This window comes from Rhipicephalus microplus, unplaced genomic scaffold (genome assembly GCF_043290135.1).
Source record: "Rhipicephalus microplus isolate Deutch F79 unplaced genomic scaffold, USDA_Rmic scaffold_18, whole genome shotgun sequence".
Classification (NCBI taxonomy): Eukaryota; Metazoa; Arthropoda; class Arachnida; order Ixodida; family Ixodidae; genus Rhipicephalus; species Rhipicephalus microplus.
The window spans coordinates 7,388,733-7,394,935 of record NW_027464591.1 but is presented as its reverse complement, the minus strand read 5'-3'; the positions used below and the strand labels follow the sequence as shown (position 1 = coordinate 7,394,935).

At 42.6% G+C, this 6,203-nt stretch overlaps 1 non-coding gene across 1 annotated transcript; it reads left to right on the top strand.

Moving 5' to 3' along the window:
• Positions 1-2,354: 2,354 nt before the first annotated feature.
• Positions 2,355-2,427, top strand: TRNAK-CUU (transfer RNA lysine (anticodon CUU)). The gene has a single exon. It is a non-coding gene; the product is annotated as a tRNA-Lys (tRNA).
• Positions 2,428-6,203: the final 3,776 nt, after the last annotated feature.

The following is a 6,203-nucleotide window of genomic DNA, read 5'->3' as shown; positions in this document are numbered from 1 at the left end:
TTCGTTTTTGCCTCTCACGTCTATAGGATATGTCAGCTGTACCATCCACGATACGGAGGTACGATGGTTGTCGCTTGAGACAGCTGGGAATGTCGCTGGAGGCAGGCCCGAAGGACGCACTACCATGAATACTTAACGCTTGACACGAGAATTCGCATCCATTACGTGCTATCCCTAAAAGTGAGATTTCTATTATGTTTACCTGAAATAAATTATCTTGTAATCAACATCAAATCGGTAAGTCCAATATACTTGCCGTAATTAGCCAGTACAATCAAACTGTGAATCTCCAGTGACGTTCGGCTTATGAGCTCTCTGAGAATCAATATTCAGAAATATGGGCTTGTTGCGGCAACATATTGTTTAAAGAAGTGGAACAATGTGATTGGCGGAACCAGCATTTATTATTTATCACACCTTCAGTTATTCATAAATGAGAACAGATAGCTCTAGGTCAACAGCCATCGTTTCGGTGGGCATCGCCATGTTTTTCGGGGCAAGCTTCATGGCTCCTTGCTATTTTTGAATAGCGTGCTCGATGGAAAGCTGAAACGTTGTCTGAGTATTGCGCGTGAGCACTGACTCTGCCTGCATCATTTTTGGGGTCCCAAAACGTTTGCAGTCCCCATTGGAAAATTCCGAAGATAGGGCAAGATAGGTTATTCCTTGCCAACACATGAACTAATACTTCCAAGATAGATTACAGCTACTCCTTGAAGCGCTTGGGCAGACCTCTTTGCTTCCTCCCCACCACTCTTTCCCATAGCCCGGACGTGCTCACTGCCATCCCGCCGCTATCCACACATGACAACGCCCGTCGTTTGGCATGTAGTTTATCTGATCCTCAGTGAACCGCTGGCGGCGACCGATACAATGTTATTATCGCACACACACACTGTAGGCACCGCCGCACAACCGCGAATGCTGACAGCGAATTCCTTGTTATAGCACTTACAAGGGCCAAATACATTTTGCGTACGAAATAAGATGCCCAGAAGATATTGTCCACTTGCGGTTAATGAACTTTATTTTAACACGATATCGTTTTATGCCGAGGTCCACCAAGACTTCTGTAATGCACTACCGTCAGTAAAGGACTTCAAAAAAATAAGTGCGATCAACAAGCAAAAAAAAAATTCGTCGGAAGCTCTCTGCTGCCAACGAAACCATGTTGACTTCGATCACTCTTATTGTGAACGTGTACAAACAATGCTGCGTATGTTTGTAGAACACTAGAAAGTACTGCTGCTGATTGTGTTCTCGTGTACAATAGATTTAAAAGAAAAATACTGTGTTAAAGTATACATCCGAGCTATGTCACAATCTTGTCTATTTCAGTCAATATCAAGGCATCTACTGAAATTTGATAAGCCCTAATGACTTCCTATAAAAGACAAAGGCGTTTTGGTGATCTGCCTTCTCGAAGACATCTATAAACACGTAAGTCTTACGGTTAGAACTATCCGCAGTCAAAGTTCACGCCGGCTCACACTCGTAGATCATATACCCCTGAATGAGTATACAACGTAGCCTGTGCAAAGCGCAAAATAAATGGGCGAATTTTTGAGTGAACAGGGTGTTCCATTCGTCTATTGTCATTTGCCTTAGATCACTGCGATACTGCAGATTAAAAAGGAACTTTCACTATTAACTTTCTGCGGTGGTTAACATAGTCTCTTGGCCTCTTCCTGCTATAAGCCTGAGGTTTGAAAGCGGAACACCGCAGTTTGTGGCCTCAGTGAGAAACATAGTGGAGGGCTTTCATAATCCCGGAGAGGGTGAGGCACCCGACATGCTTTTCCTTTTCACTACATATATTGATACACCCCTCATATATATAATATATATATATATATATATATATATATATATATATATATATATATATATTATAATGAGATCTAACAGACAATAATGCCAAGGAAGGTATAGGGGAAGGTATTAGGCCAATTGTAATGTAAATGAGAAGAAAGTAAAGTGGGTGGAAAGACAACTTGCCGTGGGCAGGACCATGGGCAGGATCCTGCCCACGGGAAGTTATCTTTTCACCCACTTTTCTTTCTTCTCATTTACATTACAATTGGCCTAATACCTTCCCCTATACCTTCCTTGGCATTATTGTCTGTTAGATCTCATTATTAATGTGTAAACACGAAAAAAACGAGCCCTTAAGTATACACTAGTTTCCCATATATATATATATATATATATATATATATATATATATATATATATATATATATATATATATATATATATATATATATATATATATATATATACAGGTGGCGCTGACTGACACCCCCACGTTTAAATTCACACACAAACCCAATAAAGTGGCTGGCGGGATAACCGCCGCGATAGCTCAGTGGTTAGAGCATCGAACGCTTTATTCGAAGGTCGTAGGTTCGAGTCCTGCTCACAGCAAGTTATTTCTTCACCCACTTTTCTTTCATCCCATTTACATTACATTGCTTCTAATAACTTCCCCTATACATTCCTTGGCATTATATATATATATATATATATATATATATATATATATATATCACTGGTCATAAGGATCATAATATACCGCCGGTCATTATAGGTGGTGGGCCGAGGAGAATAGAAAGTTCGCGGTTATAAATTGGCCGCAACAAGCACAGGACCAAGCTGACTGACGAGGCATGAGAGGGGTCTTTGTCTTGCAGTGGGCGTAGTCAGTCTAACAATTATATATATATATATATAAGTAAAAGGTCAAAAGTGTTAAGGAGGCAATAGACTGATGTTTTTATACAAAGAAATTCTTGTTTTTTTTATGCGCACGCGTAAATACCATACTTATTTTGCACAAGAGCCATGCACACATTCGGCCTCGTATCTGCATGTTTCACTGCAAATGTCGTCGAAAGACGATAGTCTTGCGTGTGGAGAGAGGGAACAGAACGTTTATTTGAGGTTCTCCGCGAGAAAATCTGTGAATTGTATTCTGGAAACGCTGCGTTAGAGTCTTAATCCATGCAGCGAAGGTGAACAAACGCATCGAGGCACATTAGACACGAGCGCTATCTGGCGGTTATCTTCGAAAACGAAGGAAGGCGTGCGCGCCTGTCTCGGAGGCGATAATGTGTGTAACGCAAAGCGGCGGGCAGGTGCCACCACCGTGTCGTGTTAGCAAAGCGTTGGAAACGCTTGCCTTTTTGCGCACCACGTTGCACTGTCATTAACGGTCCTTAGAATTGCTTATATGTGCCTTCTCTAGTATAAAGCCACACACAAAACATTGACATGTTTTTATCGTGCCTAAGATATGCGCAATATTTGCTTTTGAATTTACCATCGCACAAGTATGAACGCTGAAACTTGAGCAATATTGGTGGGCGCTGCGGATGGGCTTGGCCTTCTGGTGTATCGCTTGGTGCCGTTACGGCACACAAACAGACAATTGTACAGGCAGACAGTCAGACAGAAAGGCAGGTAGACCAAAATTTTTGAGTTGAAGTAGCCCAAAAAAGATTGTCGTCCTTAATTTTGCAATGTTTTTTATCTTGTCACTTTACTCATAGTGCGACCATGGCCCCAAACTGCCTACTCTTCACCGTCTCATAATGGAATTTTAATAGCCTGAAAAGAAAAGGAGTGGCCATGAATAATTCACTGTCAAATAGCGGCAAGACCACAGGTCAACAGTTCACTGCAGGTCAACAGTCGATTGAGAGTGAATGAGAGCCTAGGCAAAGCCCTTAATATTTTGAACCAGGGGAAGGTGGGGGGGGGGGGGGTGCTCTGCTTACCTAGCCCCTCTACCGTACTCTCCGTCTATGATGAGGGGCATTGCCGGCAATCATTTTCAAGGGAGGGGCCCTTTGTGTATGCTCGTAAGTGTGTATGTGTGAGTGTGCTTACACATATGTTTCAAGAGGGTTGGCGTGCCGAGACGGACACAAAAAAAAACAGATAAGGGCAACCCAAACATTGACTACCATATTATCAGCGTGTCAGTTGTTTTGATCACTTCCGTATGTGCGTTTTTGCTCACCTACGTTCTTTTAGGGTAAACGCCTTCCAACTATATCTGTTGTCTTTTTCTGTATACACATAACACCTATAGATGTTTCCGCACGGTGGCGGAGGTTGCTTTAAATAAAAAAACCCTCTAGCTACACCAGTGAAATAAGTGCGTGGCATTCGAGGAGTGAGACAACACGACGTGTTGAAAAAGTTGGGCATACAAGTGGCCGCAAGGCAAACCAAAAGAGTTGGGTGCACACCTCCAGATTTTCACTGCCACCTCTTCTATGTCAGCAATGTGTTGGCACGTTCAGGTTTTTTTTTTTTTCGTGTACAAACTTCGTCGAGTTCTCTGAGTGGCGCTCCTGAAGAAAGGTTTCAGCCATTAGGCACACTGTCATGAACGCCTATGAGAAAGCAGTCTTTTTTTCCCTCCTTTTCACGACAAAATTGAAAGTGCATGGCGCCAATCGATCTTTTTCGCAAACAGGTTCTGACTCGGAGTGTGTTTTGAGCTTTTCATCGGTGATGCGAGTTGCACAATCGCGTTTCCTCTACAACTTCCGCTGGTCGTTCACTGCGATATCGACGGCGACCCGTACATTACGAGCCCGTGCGGAAGTGCCTTGTACCAAGGCCCGTGTGGCTATAACAAGACTTAGATTACCCTAAGGGTACATCTGCTCCTTGCGATACTGAATGGTTGCACAGTTTGTGACGTGAGCTGTAGCTGTCCTAAATGGTAAAGCAAATAGAGCGGAAGAAACAAAGTATTTAAAGTTGTGCACGCATGCATTTTTGGTGAGTCTCATGTCTAGGGCGTCTCTGAAGTGAAGTGCAGAGATTGCACGAGAGTAAGTTTAGCTCGATACTCCTGATGTTGCCTTAACAAAGAAGCTAAAAAATTCGCAAAAGTGTTCATCGTCTTTTGTGCACGTAGGGTGTTGCTTGGCGCCAAACACACAAACGTGACTGTGAGTACAAACTAAAACAATTATTTGAAGAAGAGAAAAATTATGCAACATGGATCTGTCCTAGATAAGGGGAAGTACAACACAATCGATCACAGTGCCCTGCAGCGTACACATATCGTTGACAACAGCAGCATCGGGGGCCATTTGCTTCTGGTCTAGACAAGCTTAAGCACTGCAAACTAACGGGAAGCTCGAGTTACCAGCAGTGATGACAAATGATCCCGCTGGTTGGGCGGAAACTTCATTAGAGTTCAGAACTTCTCCAAATGTCACTGAATGTCATGAATCATATCTTTAAAAACTTGCTGAATAGCTACACGCCTCGCCACGGATAGGAAAGCGGTTTATTTGCGAAGTTGGCATCCACCCGGTATATATAGATTGACACATAGAGTCTGTGGAAAAGACTGTCATCTGTAACTATTTTTGTCCACCCATCGTTTCAAGGAGTTTTTTGAAGAAAACGTTGCGCCAGCTTACAGAATACCACTGATCGGTAGCGGCATCACGGACGTATCAGGGCTCTGTTTTAAGCGGCTTCAGCACCTTTTCATGCAGGGAGAGTATTACGGAGGTGACAACGGCCCAGGTGGTGTACGTGGTTTCGAAATTATTAGCAGCAGTACGTATTTTGACCCAGCAGAGAAATCCGCAACGAATCCAAATGTGGCGAAATTCGGGCAGCTTCATTTATTATTTTTGAAAAACAAACATGCAAAATAGGACTTCACTGAATCAGCAAAAACATTTGTAAAAAAGATGTTTTCTCCCTTCCTAGTTTAAATAATTCAAAATGCGGCTGCAAGGCATAACATAAGATATTTCGTCTTTCTGAAAAAAGAAGCACCTATATATGTATATATCTTGACTACCCACGCACCTAGGTTTGTACGTATGTTTTTCTACTGCTACCATCGAGGGTGGACAAACTGTGCTCTTGCGTTCATAATTTCATGCCTTCATGTTTGACAGATATCAAGCAGCAGTAAAATTTTAGCGCAACAGATGTGTGAGAGATTATTCGCCTCGTGCAGTACATACCATATGCGCTGCAATCTTCTTGACAGGTGCCGCCATTGAGTGCTGTACTTTGAGCTGCTCTCGGTAAAGCATCCAGATTATTTTTTTTACTTGCCAAAATGTCATTTATCCTCGCAAAGTACGACCAGACAGTTTAACTGTAAGAACGATAATATGGTCGGTGTTCTGGTCATACTTAATTTCTCATACTTG